At 39.2% G+C, this 22518-nt stretch overlaps 1 protein-coding gene across 1 annotated transcript in view; it reads left to right on the forward strand.

Annotated features, from left to right (window-relative positions):
• The first annotated feature begins 8254 nt into the window (after positions 1-8254).
• The window catches only part of CNTN5 (contactin 5), a 790266-nt gene continuing 776002 nt past the window's right edge, over positions 8255-22518 (forward strand). The window contains exon 1 of the mRNA XM_072402864.1: positions 8255-8535. The gene's annotated coding sequence lies outside the window, so the exon portion shown is untranslated. The remainder of the gene's footprint in view (positions 8536-22518) is intronic.

The raw sequence follows: 22518 nt of genomic DNA on the forward strand, positions 1-22518 counted from the left end.
TTAGTCGCTGCTAACTGCCCCTATTCAACTACTATATGCTTTTTTTTGCTTTCTAATGTGGTTGAGTGCATTTGAAGTGCGGTTCTTTCTCTAGCGGAGAAAATGCCAATGTGTGGCCAATAGCATTTGCTGCTTTCAGGAAACACACCACAATCCACCACAGTTGTGTGCAAACACATGCACAAAATAGTTCTCAACCACTCCCCTTCAGGTGAATGGTAACAGTCCAGTATATGGTTGAGCCTACAGTAGAATGCTGCAGTCATCCGCAAGTCAGGAATTACTGGCCCTAAAGATCTCAAAAAATAAACCCAAATCCGTAACCAAAAATGTATGTAAACCCTAAAAGTGAACTTGTTTTCCACCATCTGGTCTGGTAATACTCATCGCCAAGTGAATTTTACAATTTGCTTGTACTTACCTCCCACTCACCTCTAATATATCCAATAGGATCATACCAGGGCTTACGTTGAGATGGTAGATGTACTACTAAATGTGTCATTCATATCCCTGGATGGTGCCTCCTCTGTTTCAGAAGACCACTGATCTACTGTTACAATGGTGCCAATGTTGGCCGGTTGCAGACCATCCTGTTGAATAAATGATCTTCTGACTAGTTACAATCATCTTACGTTGGTACAAGGCTTTAAACTCACAAGCAGATTTCTTTGCTGATTTTGTGGTTGACCAACTGATCTGTTTTTCCAGTGCTAAACAATCAGATGAAAGTCCCAAAACATAATCCACACTTGTTCTTTGCTTTTAATTGGTTTACTAGAGTTGGAAGGGATCATAATTCTAATCTGAATGATACCTTGCTTGTGTATCTTCAACCAAGCCATTCTTCACCTTTTTAACAACTTGTAAACCCATAAAATATATTTCAGGTGTAAAGGAACCCCTGAGAATAATAATGATATCCACAACTCATAGTACAAAAGTGTGATGATCATTGGGAAGAATATCACCCTATCTGCTCATTGCCCATTGCTCATGGACCCTCTAGCAACCTCAGGAGGGACCCTAGCGTTCAACAGATCCCTCACTGACATACATTGGTCTACAGGATTTCTTCAGGTTGTGTTTTTGTTGCCCTCCCACAATCCTAGATACCTATTTGTGGCATTGGAGTAATTGGTTTTTGGCTTGAGGATCACAACTTACTCAAAGAACCTCTAGCAACCTCTGGAGGAACCCTAGGGTTCCATGGAACCCTGGTTGAGAAACACGACTTTAACCTATGTGTCTGATCAAACACAAAGAAATTAGATTATTTTTTGTCCGCCATTGATTTCACTTCGTGAAAATCAGATCGGAGATAATTTTTTTTCTGAAGTTTACTCCTTAGCTGCTTAATCTGACTCCTCAAGTTTACCGCTTACTTACCTCTACTGGGATTGTTCCTTGGAAACAGACAACATATTTATGCCGAGATAATAGTGTAACGAAAGCAACTCTACCTATCTCGAATAGGGTTCTGCGTGAAACAATGACACTAAAGCTGCCATCACGAAATTTACTGCATGCTTTATATTTTCCAATTACAGCCATGATGATTTAATACCAAAAGTGGCTGCCGCCGTAGAAAGATGATAAAGCCCACACTTGCTTTTAATTATGACAAGCCACGGACATCACGTTAAGAAAAAAAAAGGCCAATAAAGTTTCCATGAATGCTAAACCGTAATTAATGCTCTACAGAAGTGTTGCCCATTCTCCAACGTGAAAAAAAAAACAGGTACGTAAAAATATCCGTGCTAGGACTCCGCAAAGGAAAAAAAAAAAAAAACAAGACTTCCCAATTCTCCAGCCAAATTATAAATGTAGAAATTGTCGACCTTAATATGTTATGTGGCAGACAGTTTGCTGCTTTGACAGCTGATTACACCTTGGAGAAATCTATCGCTCTCTTCACTTGCTCCCCCCTCCCACTTGTCATGGACTCTCCCAGGCTCTCAGACTCTCAGTCTCCCTGTACAGTCTCAGCTCAGACTCCGAGCTGGGCGCAGGGGGGAATGGAGAAGGATGCCTGTCTGCCTACGTCTCCTCCTTTACCCGCTTCTGCCCTTGTCATTTGCTCTCATATGACCGGCCATTAAATGCCATGCACTGAAAACTGGTGGTGTGCATGTCATTTGCTGAGCAGCAGGTTCTCGCCTGGAGGGCTACTGGCTCTGAGGATCAAGTGGATGGCAGCTGTGATTGGCTGCAGATCAATGAAAAATAATGAATTGTGATATAAATAAATAAAAATTAAATAAATCTGTGGCTCTATTGTACAATAATGGTATCAGCAATATAAATGATTGTAAGCTCCTCTGCGCAGGATCTTCTCCTCTTCCTGTGTCATTGTTTGTATCTGTCTATCATTTGCAACCCTTCTTTAGTGTACAGCGCAGTGTAATATAAAGTTTAATGTAAGAATAATAAATGATACCAGTATTATTAATATAATTTTATGCCTTCATTCTCCAAGGGTAAGGGCAGCAATAAATTGACCTTGGCAGGGTAAAATTGACAAAAAGAGCCTTGCATGCTTTAACACTTTATCATTCCTCATGTGCATTGATGCATTACTGTGCCATTCGATCTGCAGGAACATGTGTATCCACACAATGCGCGCTAATGTTCATTCTGCACATTTATGCTTTTATGTGCCATGCTCATTACTAGCAACACACTGTGGCATTCGTTATTTGCATTGGTGCGGTGCATTCCTATTCATTCAAACTGTATTCCAAGGCACCTGCACAGTACACTGCAGGTTATTGCACTTATGTGTAAATGCATTTATGTGTGCTGGGGAGTAGTGTTGGTCGAATATCTCACTTTTCGATTCGACAGCTATTCGATCGAATAGGGGGATATTATTCGGGTGATCGAATGCCGAATTCTAACACCATTAAGGTTAATGGTGGGAAAATTCGGGTTATTTTTCAGGACTGTGAAGAACTGCAAGCTCCACTCCCCTGATTGCTCCTGCAGCCTATGACTAGTTGTATGTGTTCTTGGATAGAGTTCCTCTAAGAACACAGGAGTCCTGTGCTCCTATATAGAGAAACTCCATCCAAGAATAGGATGGCACCTGTAGTCTCTGTTGGAAGCCAGCCAGATAACACAGAAGGAAAAAAGGGTTTACATATACTTTAATAAAAAGAAAAAAAAAAATATAAAAGAAAAAAAAATAAATGATATAAATATGACAATTTCTAATAGTTTGTTTTTTGCATGCAGGTATTATTGATGCCATTGTTACTTGAGTACCATCCATCCCATTCTGTAAGGACAGCAGCTATTGCTGTGGGTAACTATATCTTGCATTCTTTCACATTCTTTGCACATTGAATGCCTTATGGTATAAGCTTATATCAATTATACCAGGGATTTATATACTGAATGCATTTCTCTACTGACAGCTCTCATACACTGCTGGAATAAAAGACTGGATCAGCTGCAATGCCACATTCACCATCAGATGGCGCTGCAGCTCAAATGAGAGATCATGTAATCATTAAAGGAAAACTCCAGTTTACTAAAAATATTTTGGAAAAGTATATATATATAAAATGGAAATGTATATGTATATATATATTTTTATTTATTTATCTTTATATATATTTTTTGTTTCCACACAACCGGTTTTGAAAAGTAATTGGCAAACAAAAATCAGCAAAAACCAACCAAAAAAACAAACAAACAAACAAAAAAAAAATCAGCATACCCATCCCCCTGCTCTTGCAGTAATTTGGTGATTGTGGCCCACAAATGTTCGGCAAATCATGAATTTAAGTGACAGATACTCTTTACTGAAATATATCATATCTGATAAGGTTGTTAAAGTGGAACTCCAGTCAGTTTTGTTTTCTAGTTTTTGGCTTAGAACCTTCATCTGTTTTTTTGTTCCCTATTAGAATGTATCACCCTGTCTCCCCATCCTGGTGGTTGTTGTTCCTGGGAAAGAAATAGAAAAGCTGCAATGGAGGAATTGTTAGAAGTAGTTTACATGGCCAAACCTGGCAGGAATTTTTTTTTTTTTGTCACCTAACTTTTTATTGTTTCTTCATTTGACAAACAGCATTAACAACCTGACAGGGGTTTTAACCTTTCCCTCTCAGCTAGAAATAAACATTGTCTGGGGTTCCAGATCTTTGGACCCCAGCCAAATATTTATCAAGGCACACACACACCTCTGCCCACACACACACACACTTTGTCATTGTATACATTTTGGAAGTGGCCCCATTGCCACACATTCAAATTTTGGACACATCCCTTTCATTGGTGCCTCTAATTTGTGTGTTGTACTAGTAGCAGAAGAGTGGATGAACATGAACAGGAGACCATTGAGGAACCAGACAGGACCAGTAGGATGGACGCTGTCCTGCGGGGAAGCAAGGCAGGGCCAAGGTAGGTGGCCAGAGAATAAGGAAGGACCCCGGTAGGTAAATGATGTCATGGAAGAAGGCAGGGCAAAGTAGGTCCTGTAAGGGAAGAAGCCAGGTGGTAATATGAAGTATAAGGGAATAAGTAGGGGTGGAGGCTGGTAGATGGTGTCAGGGATCAAGGCAAGGCATTATTATTATTATGAATAAACAGTATTTATAAAGCACCAACATATTACGCAGCGCTGTACATTAAATAGGGGTTGCAAATGACAGACAGATACAGACACAGGAGGAGAGGATCCTGCCCCAAAGAGCTTACAATCTAGGAGATGGGGGAGGTCTCACACAATAAGAGAGAGATATGGAGTGGTGGGAAGTAGTGAGGGTTTCAAAAGACAGAAGTAGATGGGTAGGCGAGTATGAAAAGATGGGTTTTGAGTGTCCTTTAAATGAGCCGAAATTAGGAGCAAGCCGAATAGGACAAGGAAGACCATTCCAGAGAGTCGGGGCAGCTCTAGAGAAGTCTTGTAGCAGTGTGTGTGATGAGGTTATGAGTAAGGATGTCAGTTGTAGGTCATCGGAGGAGCGGAAACATGAAAACAGGAATGAATCTCCCCAACAAATGCCTCTGACAGTAGTTATAACCGGCCCATTTCTAATATACTTTGGCTGGAGTTACACTTTAACGAAGTGGTGCAACACCAGGGTAGCTATACAAAATCCTTGCACACCAACCAAGGGAAATACACATTCCCAATCTCACGTCTTCCCTCCATGCTGATCATTTCCAATAGTGATTATGGAGTCATCAAACATTTCATGCACAGTTAAGCCAATGGTGCTTATTTATCCGGAGGCCCCCATGCAACTTTTATGTATATTTTCCCCCAGCCACAAGATGATTTCACAAGGAACAGAATTCCAGCAAACAGACGCACACGCTATCATTTCATAGCAGGTGTACTGCACCTTGAAAAAGCAGATGAGCTGTAAGGGGAAATAAATATGTCATTTTCCTATCATGTCAGATAAAAGGGAGCACAGAGATTTTATTTCGGAGGGATTCTGATAAACACACACTGGTTTATTTCCCTGAGATGGAATTACACTGTGACACCGAGGTCTTTATATCACAGTTCAGTAACCCTGGGCGTTAAGCCATCATCTTCTATTGTTCTGCATGCTTTGTGCTGGTGATGGGAAATATGGTTGTGATGAGTTACCGAATGCTGCCACTTCTTGCCCAGCCAATTGCCACCGTGCAAAAGCCAATTGCTTGCCACCTTCTATTCTTTTACAGCTCTAAGTGATAAAAGTGAAATGACTGGTCAAGCACTATTGGTCTGAGCACTAGATTGCTCCATATACTAGTCAATGGGAATGCATGATAAGCTTCTATCAGCGGGTGAGCTCAGAATATAATGCATGCTGGATGTAGCTTGTTTGTCTGCCTACAAAAACCCACAATAATTGCTGATATACACAGTTGCATGCCAGTATATAATAAATATGCATGTACCTTATCTGTCACTCCGTGCAAGCACTCCCCCTGCCCCAGTTTTCTACAGGGGCAAGCAATTGTTCCTTCTTCTTTGAAGGGGGGGATGCACTTGCCGCTTGGGAAAACTAGATTTGGCATAGCCTTTGCAGGAAGATTCAGCTAGAATTAATATATGGACTATAACAAAAACTACATCATCATTTGGGGGCAACTGGGGTTGGTGTGTAATGTAATGTAAAGTGTGAACCCCCTTTATAAAGGAGATAACAAAAATAGCATTGCCACCTATTACCTCCCCATTGTGCCCACTGGCTCTGGTATTGCTCAATATGGTGCCTTATCACACCAATGTGCACTTACAGTAGCTAGGGTTGCCACCTGGCCAATAATTCATTGAACAGACCACTAAATATAGGATTTACACCCATTTTTTAGGATTTAGTACATAAGGTTGGTATTGTTTTCCAGAAAAGTGAGCAATACCCAACAGCAACTAATCACCCTTCTGCTATGTTACAGGTTATAGCTTGATCATGTAAAGTCAGGTTCTTTAGGATATAGTACAGCCATTCTGAAGCAGAGGTCCTACAGAGGCTGCTGGGGGTTCCTTGAGCAATAAGTATTGTTGCCTCTTAGGATATTTTAGGTGACATCAATGACCTTTTTGGCTATCTGTAAAGGTGATGTACTTCTCACTGGCCAGCGATGTAAGAGGCATTCTTCCCACTGACCACCACACTAATATACTTTGAGTTGTAAATCTGGTAATTATAGTAGCGATCATATTTCCTATGATCTGACTTATTGACCTACCGTTTGATGATGCCTGTACAGTTCTGGAGCCAACACCACTAGGTAGGGCCACCTGCATGACCTTCTGTAGGTTTCTATAAAAGTGTTATTCTAGCCACCACTGTAGGGGGCGCCCTTTCAATTGAACACCAACTGAAAATGTTTTTTTTTTTCCTATGAGAAAGACTGATCCAGAAGAATGATTGACACTTTTTTTTCTATTGACCTCAAAAATGGATTTAGTTGGGGTTCTTTAAGACCTAATAATTTTTTCAAGGGTTGCTCAGGGGTAAATAGGCTAAGAAAGTGAGAAAGGGGAAACTAGCAGAATGACTGATATTTTTTTTTGCCACTGGCTTTAAAAAATGGTCTCATTAGAGGTTTCCTGAGACAGGAAAAATATATCAAGGGCTTCTCAGGGGTTAAAAAGTTGAGAAAGGCTGCTCTAGCTAAATGACTGAGGCTTTTTTCCTATTGACCCCTTAAAGGTGCTTTCAGTAGTGGTTCTTCAAGACTTAAAAATGATATCAAGAGTTTCTTGGGGGTTAAAAGGTTGAGAAATGGATAACGGCTGATCTAGCAGAATGGCTGAGCCGTTTTTGTGATTGACCCCCCAAAATTTGGTTTTAGTAATGGCTCCTAAGTCCTAAAAATGATTTTAATGGTTGGTTAATGGTAAAAGTGCTGATAAAGGCTGGAGTAGCAGAATAACAGGGGCTTTTTATCTATTTACCGCTGAAAATAGGTTTTAGTTGGAGTTCTTTAAAGCGTACCTAAACTCAAAAATTTCACTTCACATAAAAGGGTGGACAAACCTTTAATGTTAAGTAAAAATTTGTTTTTTTAGAAATAAAAAGGGTGCAGCGCTGCCCCCTAAATTTTGATCACCTAGGTGCAAAGCCTCCCAGAATACCTACGTCACGTATTTGAGGAGGCTCTTGGGTGCTCCTTCTGGGCATGCACGAGCCTTTTGGTGAAAGGAGTAAGATTTTTTTTACATCCTACCTCACCCGATCTCGCGTCTGGGTCAGGTGATGTGGGAAGAAGAACCGGCGACTGGAGCGCCGCCACAGAGACCTATACCGGGACGACGCAGGACCCCATGGAAGACACCTCTAGACCAATCGACATGCTACGGGAATGAAGGTAAGTGAATTGAATTTTGACTTTACTTCCTCTTTAAGACATATTAGACTTCATTAGAGTTAAACATGCTGATCTAGGGGAATGACTGGGGCTTTTCTCCCATTACCTCCTTGGGGTTCCCCAAAACCTAAAAATCATTTCAAAGGTTTTTTAGGGATAAAGATCTAATAAAATAACTGAGCAAAATAAATAAAAAAGGAAAAATAAGGAATCCACTCCAGCATACCAGGAGAGGGAGGCAGAAAGGAGATTTTCACTTGCAGCCAGCCAGAAAAGTAATGAGGAAAAGCAGAGAGAGGAGAAGGAAATAAAAGGAAAGAATGAAGCAGGGGAGGAGGGAAGCACAGAGCTGACAAGGAGGACACAACCAGTGAGAGGCGCCCAGCTGCACAGAAAAGAGAAAGCATTGGATGAGAAATTGTTATACACAAAGCACCAGGCAGAGAAGGTGCATCACCTATCCTCCACCATCATCATCATCAGGGTGGGGAGAATGGACATTTCTCCTAAGTGACCCTGCAGCAAAGCAGCAGCTCTGTGTCTGGGATTTCTCCACCTGGATGTAGGATTGCCATAGACACACTACAAGGGAATGCTGGACAGCTCCTCCAGGACAAGCGCAGCAAAGTCCTATTTTCCTGGAGATCAGACAACTGCATGGAGGATGCTGAGCACAGACTGAGAAGACAAGGAGCTCCTATGGCAGGCGAGGTAAGGCTGGCTGACATCTATCTCCCATCTGATGGATTGCTGCGCTGCTACTTTTCTCCAAACAGATGGAATTTAAAGGTCCCTGTGCAGATTTGCTGGATGGAGAGCCCAGCTGAGATTGCATGTGGTCTGCAGGCACAGGAAGTTCATTTTTTTTGGAAGTGTGGTATGAGGACAGGTAGATCAGGGGTGCTCATATTGCATAGGGAGCTACAAGTATCAGCATGCTCTGGTAGTACTGTTGTGGAAATGTTAATAGAAGTGTGCTATGAGGAGTGATCAATGATAGATCAGATTGCATGGGGAGCTACAAGTCCCAGCACACTCTGCTTGTAGTATTTTTTAAAAAGTGTGCAGGAAAGACAAGGTATCAGTGGGGCTATAGATCAGAAGCAATAATTGATGCAGGTTGCATGGGGAGTTACAAGTCCCAACATACTACCTGTATGGTGGTTGGAAGTGTGGTATGAGGACATAGGATCAATGATGCTTTAGTTCAGAAGCAACAGTAGATGTAGTTTGCATGGGGAGCTACAAGTCCCAGCATGCTCTACTAGTTTTTATGTAAAAATGTAATTAGAAGTGTGGTATAAAGACAAGGGATCAGTGATGATAGAGATCAGAATCAAGTGACAGTAGTTGCAAGTGACATGGGGAACTATAAGTCCCAGCATACTCTTTTAGTACTATTTTGTAAATGTGCCTAAAATTGTGGTATGAGGACAGGAGATTCATGATATTTTAAATCAACTGTAGGCACAACTTGCATGGGGAGCTACAAATCCCAGCATGCTCTGGTACTTTTTAAAGTTAGAAGTGTGGTATTTAACCAGAGTAATAAATTTGCTATTGTTCAGAAGCAACAGTAAGTTTCAGGGAGCTACAAGTCTCAGTATGCTCTTGTAGTACTCATGTGGGTAGAAGTGTGCTATGAGGACAAGGGATCTGTAATGATCAGAAGTGAGCAACAGTAGGTGCAGCTTGCATAGTAAGCTCTAAGTCCCAGCATGCTCTGGTAGTACTATTTTGGCAATGTGCTTAGAAGAATGGCATGGGGATAGAGGATCAATGATGCTATAGATCAGAAGCAAGTAACCAAAGGTGCACCTTGCATGGACAACTACAGGTCCCAGAATTATTTGGAAATACTATTTTTAAAATGTGGTTAGAAGCGTGCTAGGACAGGGAATTAATAGTACTATATCATAAGGAACAATATGTACAGAGTGTGTGTAGAGCTAGAAGTATCAGCATATGTTCTGATAGTACTAGTCTGGAAATGGTATGAGGACTGGGTATCAACAGGAGCAATAAACAATAAGTATGTTAGCAAATAGAGCTACAAGCCCCAGCATGCTCATAACAGGTGAGCAGGCTGCCTATGCTATGATCCGATCAGGAGCACGTTGGCCAGAACACCAGCTCCATATGGGCGATACACCAGGTCTTGTAGGCAATACAGCCAATCGTTGAGTTCTGAGCTAGTTCCTGAATGTCATTCTAAATTCTGCTGTCTGATTGCAATTTATCACTGAGCATAAAGTGAAATTATGTCACATTGTCGGTGCAGAATAGGCAATCAATTCATCTTATCTTGCAGAGAATGTTAGTAAAGTATAGTTATAGATGGTCATGCCTTTACTCGGATATGGCATTAACAGGTGTGTCTGCATTCAACAGCAATATATCATCACCCAAAGCCTATGTAACTAAACCGGGGCTATTTCTGGTGGCCACCAAATACCAAATTGCCTGTGGCAAACTCAAATCTGGTGGTTGCTCTTTAGCTGTACTTATTATAATGTTAATATTAAACAATACTTGCAGCCTTACGTAGAAGATAAATATAATGGTCAATATAACCAACAGAAACCCCTGCGCGATGACCCATTAGCAGGGTATTCTGATTGGTGTCTTTGAATTCTTACGTGTTATAGTGTTTCTCTTGCACGTTACAGCTAAGCATTGCACTTGCACGTCCGTACCAAGAATACATAATCTATAAATTTAACTAAGAGGACCATGTTGGTGGAAGGTAGTGATGTCAAGCACAACTTTTGCCCAGGATGCAAATGATGAGTCAAATACTTGTTGGCTATTTGTATAAGTAGTGCCATATATCAAGTGATAATGAAATGTGGAGTTTGCTACAGTGAGTAGATTTCTAATGAGCCTGTTACACATGATCTACTTAATTAGGCTTAAGATACACTGGTGTTAGCTGTGAATTGTTCAGATCTCTTGTTTGGAGAAAACATCATGCAGACTTGTTTTCTTCAGGCTTTTTTTCTAGTAAAAAGAGTGTAATTGTCAGACATCATGCTAGAACACAATTTAGTCGATGTTCTTTATTCATGATATACATCTTGTCCTCTGGAAAAATGTTTGGAAAATGCATGCTGGTGACATAATACAAAAATCACATCTATGTATATTTAGAGGAGGACGAAGGTAATTTAGGACTTTTATTTGCACTTATTGACCTATGTGAGCATTAGGCTATCATGCTATGATTTGTACTATGTTGACATGGCAGGGAACTTTTATCAAAGCTAAGATATCCACTGCAAGCTAAACATTGTCCCCCTAAGGATTAGTATACAAGTTCTCTGACCGATCAGTAAAAAGCCCCAAAACACATAGTTATTGGAATTCCCGTTTGAACTATCGATCAATATTTATCAATATCTCCGATTAGAAACCCCAAAAACCATCCATCAGTTTGACTGACTTCAGATCCTATTATTTTATCAGATTGAACGTGAAATACCATGTCATAACTTATCAATAAAATTAAAGTAAAAACCGAGCATTGACCATCACTTGGTACTTTATATTCTTTTGGACTATGTCCAAATGGTGACCATTGGGTCAGTGCTTTACGGGCAAAGCCATTTAAATGATTTCTGCATTATTCTAGCTGCATTGGGCGAGTCCCTGATTTATGTCAACTTAAGTATTTAGTGGAAACACAATTCATTTATAAGTGGCTCATTTACAGAGCAAACTCTTCTGATTTGTAATATAATTGAGCAGATGTGATTTAAGGTTTCATCATCCATTCACTGGTGAATAAGTCAAGAAATGGAGATTATCCCAATATGATAGAAAAGATAAAACAACTGCTTATAGAGCTTTTAGAAAGTATTATTTTAAATGTTACAGTATGAGTTACTTCCAAAATAAAGTGTGGATACTTCCAGTAGGGCTGTATAATGGATGATGTCAAGGAACTAGTAGTTCATCCTGCCAGTTCCTAAAGCTTTTATTCTTTGCACCTTATCTTCTATGAAATTTATGTGGGTAGTTTTCGAAAGTCCAAGGAGGGTCATAAAGTCAGTAATATTGGCTACTGAACCATGATACCCAAGTCAAGTGCTGGTAAGTACATACGGCACAACATAAAACAAACCTTGACATAGACCGTACATCTTATTTAGGACAATGTATACAAGTGAAATATTCCTAGCAGTCCTAAAAATACTATAGCCATTCTGGCAAATTGCATACTTAGGATCAGTGAAGCAATCATGTTTGTAGATAGTTTTTAGTAGATATTATGTTCCATTTTATCTTTGCCAGCTTCAGAAATTCCATTACTCGTAGTGAAAAATGTTGAAATTGTTCTGTTGCCGTAGTAGAGTTGTAGAATGCTGTCAGTGCGGACGCTCGGTAATTGCAGACAGCTGTAGACAGACCGGTATGGCATAAATCAAAATGTGAACACCTACTGGGTACAGCATATAGTTCTAAAGCATCTGTAGGTATAAGGGAATAAAATGAAGATGTACAGAAAACCTCTCATCTAACTAAAGCTGGTGAATCGGCATTCACACCAAGAACGTGGGCTCAAAAGAATGCCAACGAGAACTTTATAATTCACATAAACCCCAAATAAACAATATTTAGTGTGTTAAAGAAATGTGTATTATAAAAAATAAAACAAACACAGAAAATACTTATTTTTTCCTTTTTTTTTGGTAAATCTCAGATAGACTTATTGTCTACATTTACGTGCTCCAGCATTAGAGTACATCAATGTTATGGATTAGCTTCCCGATATTGGCAACATTGGACCATGCCTTCTCAATGTGTGTTGGCATAGCTTCTTAAGGTGTTTATCAAGAGCCGTATGTAACAGGGTGACAATGAATAAGAACAACTGGGAGACATTTACACAAAATATTAGAAATTGTATTTAAATATAGTTCTGTGTTCTCATTCCAGTGCCAATGCAGCCATAAAGCTGCCTATGCAAATACTAACTTAAAATATAAGTTGATATTTGAATATGCCAATGAGACATCATCATGGTGGTAGGTGTAGGGAATGCTTGGAGTCACCATAATGTGGAATACAATTTGAGAACACGAAGCCCATACATTGTTGGTTCTGGTTATATTATGTTGATGATGGGTTTGCTTTAGGACATATCAAAGTTGATAAAACTCACTGTCCTTCCTCAAACGCTGTACACTTTGTATAAAAATTGCAGGTTGTAAATACAAAACAGTCGGTAGGAACGTAACCAAGGAATATCAACAGTGAATTAGGTGTCATGTCGAAGTTAAATGCCTTTATTCTGATTTAAGGGAGATAATAATGCGTTGGCTCAGATAACAGTTAAATCACACGTGTTCAGGGAATGGTCCAAAGTACAGCAATAAACAAGGTATGTCCAATTATTATATATGCATTGGGCTTGAGTAGACTTTGCGGTAAACCACTATAATTTATAATTTAATGTGCAAGTCATCTCTACATTGCATCAAACAATTCCTAAAAGTGTCTGGAACTATTTTTTTAGGAGAAAACACATACATTTTACAAGGTTTACCCAGGAATGAAGGATTCCATCTGTTCTTGATCCATAATAATATTTTTATGTATTATAGCACCCGGAGCCTATAAAATGCTAATTACTTTTTTTAGTGGTAATAGCGCATTCATGTTATGTAATGAGTGGATTGCATATGTGAGTCTCAAGGGGCTTAAAGAAGCAAATGTCAAAACTTGCAGTAAAATTTAGTAAAGAAATAAACTTTGCCAATTGCGGTGCACTGAGAGCTTTCTAATTTTATTGGGATGATACATTATTCATTTCATATTTAGTGCCAGCTTTATTTTCTAAGGATCACTGAGATGTGATTCTAGTACTCTTGCCAATTCATTGATAACAAATATACTTAAAAATTAGGTTTCATAAACTGAAGACATAATAATATAATAGAAAATAAATCTTTTCAGCACTAATGACTTCCCCGTCATACACTTTTTTACTCCTCTCCTTCTTATACTGATGACTGCCCACTATCATACCCCTTTCTTTTCCTGCAAATTCTGTCCACTGGTATACTTTCCACACAAATTTCTTATACTTTATGCCAAATATCAAACCTGTTTACCCCTCTCTTGCACATCCTGCCCACTGTCATAATTCACGCTCCACTCCTTGATATCCTGCCTGCTATCTTACTCTCCACTATCTTCTCATACACATAATGCCAATTGTCATACCCTACACACTCCTCTTGTACTTATCCTGCCTGCTATCAAACTTCCTCACTTCTCATCTTCATATCCTATCCACCGCCACACCCTTCTTACTACTCTTCTCCCAATACTGCCTGCTTTCCTACCTTCCACGCTCCATTTATGCCCTTCCTGCCCACTATCAAGCCCTCCACACTTTTCTGCTTATACTGCTCACAGTCATACACTCCACTTCTGCAAAAACTCTGTTGTCATACCCTTCTGACTACAATGTTGCCCATTCTGCGTGCTATTATGCCCTCAACCCATGCATATCCTGACTTTTGCCATACCATCCTCTCTTCTCCATATATTGTCTGCTGTCATACATTTCACACTCCTCTCCTGTGCATTTTGTCCACTATCATATCCCCCACAATCCCCTTCCTGCACAATGCGCCAGCTATCATACCCACTATGCATCTCCCCTGCACAGCCTGACCACAGTCCTATCCTCTACACTTCTCCTAAATGAATAGTGCTTGCTATCATACCTTCCATACTCCTCTCCTGCACATCCTGCTTTCTTTCATACCTTCTACACACGACCCTTTTCTGTCTGCTGTCCTACCTTCCTTACTTCTCTTCTCCACATACTGCTTGCTGTCACTCCTCTCCTGCACATCATGCCTGCAATCAAACTCTGCACACCGTCCCTGCATGTCCTGCCTGCTGTCCCACCCTCTTTACTTCTCTTCTCCACATATATTCTGCTGTCATCCCCTTCACACTCCCCTCCTGCACATCCTGCCACCTACTGTAATCTTTCCCCCTCTATACCCCCCCCCCCCCCCGCATATCCTGCCCACTGCCCCACTCTTTTTTCTCCACATACTGCTTACTGTCATAAACTCTTCTCCTGCACATTCTGTATTTCATCATACCCTCCACAATCTACTGCTGCATGCTTTTATACCCTCTACATGTTCCTTCTCCACATATTGCCTTCTGTCACACTTTACTTGTTTCCATTCTGCACATACTGCCTGCTGTCTTACACTCTGCACTCTTTTTCTGCACCACATACTGCCTGCTGTCTTACCCTCTGCACTCTTCTTCTGCACATACTGCCTGTTTTTATACCCTCCGCACTCTTCTACACCACATACTGCTTTCTTTCCTACCCTCCGCACTCTTCTTATGCGCATACTGCCTGCATTCTTACCCTCTGCACTCTTGTTATGCACATACTGCCTGCTTTCTTACCCTCCACATTCTTCCTATGCACATACTGCCTGCTTTCTTACACTTTGCACTCTCCTTTTTGCACATACTGCATGCATTCTTACCCTCTGCACTCTTGTTATGCACATACTGCCTGCTTTCTTACCCTCCACATTCTTCCTATGCACATACTGCCTGCTTTCTTACACTTTGCACTCTCCTTTTTGCACATACTGCATGCATTCTTACCCTCCGCACTCTTGTTATGCACATACTACCTGCTGTCTTACACTTTGCACTCTTCTTTTTGCACATACTGCCTGCATTCATACCCTTTGCGCTCTTGTTATGCACATACTGCTTGCTGTCTTACTTTTTGCATTCTCCTTTTTGCACATACTGCCTGCTGTCTTACCCTCCGCCCTCTTCTTCTGCATGTACTTAGATGCTTTTTTAGCACTCTTTGTTTATGAATAATCAGACTTTTGCTATCATGTAGTAACATTCCAAGTAGCAATACCATTCTAGTGTGTATCTCTTCATACATTCATAAGATTTGAAATTTTCCTGTACTGTAATGTTTTTTGTGGGATATTTTTATTGGCAATCAGCCTTGAACTCAAGGTGCTATAGATGCTGGCAGCAATGTCATTGAAAGTACTGGCCAGGGAACTTACCACATGTAGAGAATGTGCCCACATAAGCAGCTATTCTCATCTTACTTCCATTGAGTTCTGAAAACTCCCCTTACATATTGCTAAATTATCTTAATCTGGCTTTTATACAAACTGAGTTGTAATTAAGGTTGACAGGCTGTATTCTTAGTTAAATTATTAATAAAATAATCTTAATATTTTGAAGGGCATTAGAGAATTGAAGCTTTGTTTAGAATGCATCAAAGAGAAAATAAATGTTAGCAATTCTGCGGAATAGATGCCAGGTTTAATTTGTTGGCAGTAAGCACGTTTGTTGATTTTTGGAATTGAAGTTATGTGTGTGAAATTCCATATATAAATCACCGCTCACCCCAATATTGTCTTGTTATCATTGGTCATTTAGGAAAAACAGATACTTAGAGAGGCCACTAGAGGGAGATTAAGCTTTTTTCCAATTTTGGTTTAATTCAATGTTTCTTAAGCAGATTACATTATGTACCCCTTTATAACTGCAAATATTTAATCAAGCTGTATGTGACAATATTTTCTATATACCATTTAATCGAAATTCACTATAAATGTTTCTGCAAAAGCAATGCAAACTTTTTAAAACATAAAGCCACTTTTAAAATGATTTTGTTGCTTTTTATTTGGACAAATCAAACATGTTTGCAGATAACACCTTTCTTCCTTTTTGTTGACAGCTTTTTATTGTTTTTATCGTTTACTTCCTAAGTAATCACCAGATATCTGCAAGATGCACAGGGAAATAGTACATTTTGGGTTTAAGGCACCTTTGGGACCCTATGAAGTTAGCTCAAGTTTGGCCATCAGGGATTGACTGGTGAAGGAACATTGGGTGTACCTATATTTTGCAGCTGCTCACCACCACTTTCTTGCCATTTGCTTTTAAATGTTTACAGTGGATTAAATGTATGTGTCCTTTCTTCACTTTATGGCTGATTGAATCGTAGGATTTTCTTTACAGCAACATAACTTTTAGGCCATGTTCAGACTTGCGATAAGGTTGCAGTGTAGAGCTCTTCCTCATGCCAGTGAGCCACTGCCTTGGCGGGGTGTTGCATGTAGCTTCTATCTGTGTCATTAAGTGGTATAGCACAGCTTACTGCTACTCGCTGTCAAATCTGAAAATGCTGATTTATTGAGAGAAAGTGCTGAGGTATGAACGCCCTAGGTGGCAAGGTGCCCGTTGCACCTGGGTTCCCGCCCAGATCTGAACCTGCACTAATTTAACTACTGTTCAAAAAAACCAAGAAGAACATTTTTTATCAAATGTATAATTCTTTCCAAAACTTTATATTCTGAGTTTATTTTCAGAGCCCAATTACGTAAGTACAATGTAAAGTGGCCGCCCAGAGAACAAATATTAAAATGAATTATTATTGGGGATGTATACTAGCAAAGTGGAAAACACAAAAAGCAGGCAACATTGTAATCAGTGGGAAAGGAGAAATTGTAAGTGATTTTTATTTATTTGTCTAGTTTTTTAGGAATGCAATGGGTTTGCAGTTATCAGTAAAGGAAGCTTCTTATAAATATTCTGGTTATTTTCATGTCCAAGAAAGGATACCAGTGATACCGCAGAGTGGTGGTGGCAGATAAACCCTGTTTACCTAATTTAAACTACTTACAAGTGCAAACATAACTCTCATGCACAAAATCAACTAAAAGAAAATACTTCCTTATAATATGTCACTGGGTTGTAAATTGGATGCCTTTGTAAATAATGAAAGAATTTGCCATGGCAAAATGTATTTCTTAAGCAACAAACCATTCAGTTATTTCTTCCCCGAATACAGCAATCCACGACTGGAACTTACAATAAAAATATTGGAGCTGCAGGACAAGAAGGGAAAAATTACACTTGTAGTCTTCAGCCGTTCAATCAATAACCTCATGTATTCCTGTGTTTCACCTGTTGTGTATACGAATGCCGGTGCTGTATGTTTTAGAAATGTTCTGTCTAATTAGCTTGTCAATGTAAATGGAGACTTTGCCGGTGAATTTGAATGATTGTTTTAAATGTTTCTGCAGAACTGGGAACAATACTGGATGACGTCCAAAATGCCCCTTCTTTCATAGCGTAGAAGCATGGAAGTCGGGTTCTGAGTTTACGATTTCTAAAGAAGTGATAAAAATATAACCACATACATTTTATTGTTATGAGGATATTAAAGTGTAGTCTGTTCTTCTCAAAGTGCCATTTATTGTAGAGGTAATGTAGATGGATAATTAGAAGGTTTAGGCAGATACGGTAGTATCTGGGGCAATATAGATTTTTTTTCCATAGCTTGCTTTGTTTGTGTTTATTTATTATGGTTTAACCTTACGAGAAGGAGAATTGGTTTAGATCATGGACAGTGTTATAAAGCCATTCAACATCCTACCAAGACTACTTAAATGGGGGGCGATTCAGGTGCATGAAATGTGGAGACTCTTATGCTACTTTGACACACCAATTGTGGTCCTGTCCCCAAATCGTTTATTTCTGCCGTAGGGTGCTGATATATATACACAGCATTGTGGAATTCCGGGTCCCTATGGACCCATTACCTTGTTTATTTGGATCACTTTGGAAGAGGCCCCAGAATTCTCAAATAATAAAATAAGAATTCTCAAGAATAAAAAGATAAAATAACAATTCTCAAAAAAATAAATAAATAGAGGACACAAAGGCTGGATCACAATGTTTCCTGGCAGCCAGGCAAGCCATCATGGTAGCCTGGGCTAAAACTCAATCCCTAATTTCACCCATGTTATTACTTCTTTGACAAGTATATCATATAGAGAAATGTTGGAAATAAGGCAAAGTGATGATTAATTTACCACCAAATTCCTTCAAACATAGTACAAATGTATTATTAACACCTTTAGTTCTACAGAGTGTGCCAACATACCAGATCAATGTTTTATGACCTTAACATGGTGGAATCCTTAAAATAACTTTCATGTCTTCAGGGAACCTCTGTAGTATCATTGTGTTTATAGCTGTAATTTTCCTATAAGCTGTCAGCATTACTCTGAATATAGTTACATCTGTTAAATCTTAAACTCCAACAATGCAGAACGTCAATTAACAAAGTAACCTGGCTACCACTACCTTGCTCTACAATGATAATATTATTTATTATCATCTACATTTTCCTATTCATATTTTTATTTAGGTTTTGTTTATAATGTTTTAAAGCAGACACTTAGAAAACATAAAACTTTTACTGTGTGTTTTACCTGTTGCCCGGCAGAAATAGTTTAAGATTCAGATTCTTGCCCTTATACTAGTTACTGGTTCTCTTTAAAATAATTCTACCAGCAAGAGTCAGAGGAAGAATGAGTTAGCTTTCTGGTGCCAAAATTAGAACTGTGGAACTTGAAGATATCCAAACTTTCTCCCAGCTTACCTATTGGCCAATATACAGAGGCACTTTGGCTTCTGACACTTTGGCTTCTTTGTAATGAGTATTAACTGACCTTTTTCTCAGATCCTGTAGTATAAAAATACTTCTTGAGTTTCCAAAGTGTAACTAAAGGCAAAATAATAAAAAAAAACATATTTGAGTTTGTCACGGCTTGAAAAGTATTAGCTGGCTTTAAATGTAATTCCATCTCTATAAAGTCAATCTAAATCTCCTAGCTCATCTAACACTCCCCTAACCAAAGGTGCTGTTGTCCAAGATGGCTACATTCCAGAATCCATATATAGACTCCATAGACTCCATATATACAGTGCTGTGTGTGTAACCAGCCCAGGACAAAGTATTTTGCTGGCCAGAATACTAGGTAAAAGATAGATAACATTGCTATAGAAAGCTAATGCAGTAACAACATCAAAGGACTGGTAAGCTGTTATATATTTACTTTTTGTTTAGTTATTCTTTAAAAAAAGAAATATCTTGACATAACCTGATATTACATATGTTTACTGATGACTCTTGTCTTGATTGAAGCTCATCTATAAAGAAGGAGATGGACGAGACAACAAAAGAAGGGCTAGACATGGATCTCGTGTTTCAAGTTTTATCAATCAATGAAACCCAACCATGAAAATCTAATGACTGATGAGCAGAGGATTGGTTTATAATGAAATATCAGATGAATCCTGCCATGTTTGCCATTGATTCCTAGACTGATAGACAGCAGCAGGAGAAATCAATATTTGGTTCATTATCAAAACTTCTCTCCTATTTGAACAGTTTCTTTGCTGCAGATTAAGTGCTATTCAAAGCAGGATACGCATACGTCACAATAAAAAGCCTTATGTTCCACAAGCAGAAGTTGGCTATTAACTCAGGAGTTTCAAAATTATCTGCAAAAAGTGTTTTTAGCCCTTTTAAATGCAACAACTTAGTAAAACAGAAAATAAAGGTTTAAAATCAAACAGGGTACGATTGGGTTTGCAGTCTTACCTCCAGATATAGCTGTTGAGTGCCAGTCCACATCAGTCCCCTTTGTAAGCAGCCTGGAAACCTTTGACCAGGGTAATTCAGGGAAAGCTGAACATCAAGGCTACCATATTCATAAGATTGTGAACTGGCAGGTAACTATGTTCTATTGCATAAAGGACATTGCCTGTTCTTTCTGCCTGCTCACAATTTCAGAATGTGGGACTTTAGTTCTGCTTTAATTAGCAGGTGAAGGGACACCATACCTAATGTGGGTACTTGCCCCACCATGAAATGGCAAAATAGAACCCCAGGACTGATAGGAAGTTTGTCCAATGTCAGCTAACGTTTACCGAGGGTTGTTTTAGACCCCTTTCAAACCCCCCTAGCCATTCTACTGCCAAACTAATCAGGTAGGGGCCACACTTGAGGTTATTGGATTAATTAGTGATATGGATTATGATGATGAAATAAAAACATATATTCTACTAACTATAAAGGTCGGCCTGCTATGTCTAAATACAACTTTGGTACTTTGTCTCTTCCAGGGTCACAAGGATATACAAGGTGTCCATCATGAAACTCCAAAATTTTAGCAACATACTATATACAGGCAGTCCCTGAGTTAAGGACATCTGACATACAGATGACTCCTAGATACAAACGGTGCTTCCCTGCTTGCCCGTGTGCAGGACAGAGGCTTGATGGGAGGGAGGGGAGCAGCTTGCATGACTTGCAGAAGAAATCTTTTGCTAAACACAGCAGAGGTTGTGGGTGATTTGTAACTTTTTAATGACCAAGACAAACTCTGCAGTTGTTTCTTTTTGCGTATCAAAGCACAGTTTGCTTCAGAAGTTAATAAATGTTTAGGCTCCATAAATGTTTTAATAGTTTTTTTGCTTTGTTTGTGATTAACTCAAAGTGAGGATTTTATACAGTAAATGACACCATACTGCCGAATATTTTGTTGAGACAAAAATCTGTCCTAATTGCATTTAGTAAAATAATGTACCTGTTCTGACTTACATACAACTTCAACTTAAGAACAAACCTACAGTCCCTATCTCGTATGCAACTGGACTACCTGTAAAGGAAATATATTTGCAACCATTACTAAACTGAAACTCAAAAAGGTTTTACCTAGTTCAATGCACCACTTCAATGGGTGTTTTTGATGTCACAAAGTATATTTCCGACTGACAGCTGTAATTTTTCTGCTTAGGGCATCTGTAATATGCTCCTCTGTTGATGTACTCCAATTTGATGTAATATAAGATTGAGGAAACACAGAGACAAGGAAATTGTACCATTATGATCAATCCCATTGTTGGATTTTTTGTAATTCGGGAAACTTCAGATTTATTGGCGCCTATGAGGTGGGGTATCATCCTGCTGAAATAATATGATTGGTTGCCTGGTTGCTATCTGCTGTATGGCAAGGATCTTAAACCAATTAAGGTCAGCAATAAAATCTCAATACCATGTCAACAATGGAACCTCAGATGTATGACTTGAAAAAATAGACTTTTAAAATTTTGAAGTCTCATGGTGGACACCCTATATGGGGAAATCACTGGCACTTACTCAACAGTAAAATATCAGATTGAGAAGGCGGGTAAATGACAACCAGAATTCTACTTTTATATTGGTAAAACGTGTATGCAACACTTTTTATCTGACACTTCACAAATGCAGTTCTGCTATCTGATCCTGTTGAGTTCTTGGCTTTTTGAACATTTGTTCTGTATGGAAATGTTCCATGTTATCATGGACACAGAGCTGAACAGAGCTGTTTGAATGTAACACCTAACAACATTCTCCGTATCCTCCTATTAGTGGTAACAGGAAGAAAAAATCCAGCTTCAGCTCCATTAATTTGCACTGTTTTTGCAGGGTGCAGACAGCCATGACATTGTGCAGACAGATAGAGCACGCTATGCAATATTTTAGGGTAAAATGCTTTAACTGTAAGAGGAATTATAGGACCTTCTGCCTACACTACAAAATTAATGAGCAATACAATCTATGCGGGTTGTAATATTTCTAGGCACGTTCTATATATTATACCACTTCTAATGTCAGTGTCCACCTTCTCCCTGTGGCCATTGTGGCATTTTGTGTTTATTGGAACTTTAAATAATTATTATACAGTAGAATACCTGAAAGATATCTTATGACCACTACTTACCACTAAATGAGTAATCAGTTTGTAAAATAGAAATGCAAATGGT

Source organism: Pyxicephalus adspersus, chromosome 1, assembly GCF_032062135.1.
Source record: "Pyxicephalus adspersus chromosome 1, UCB_Pads_2.0, whole genome shotgun sequence".
In the NCBI taxonomy this organism is placed as follows: Eukaryota; Metazoa; Chordata; class Amphibia; order Anura; family Pyxicephalidae; genus Pyxicephalus; species Pyxicephalus adspersus.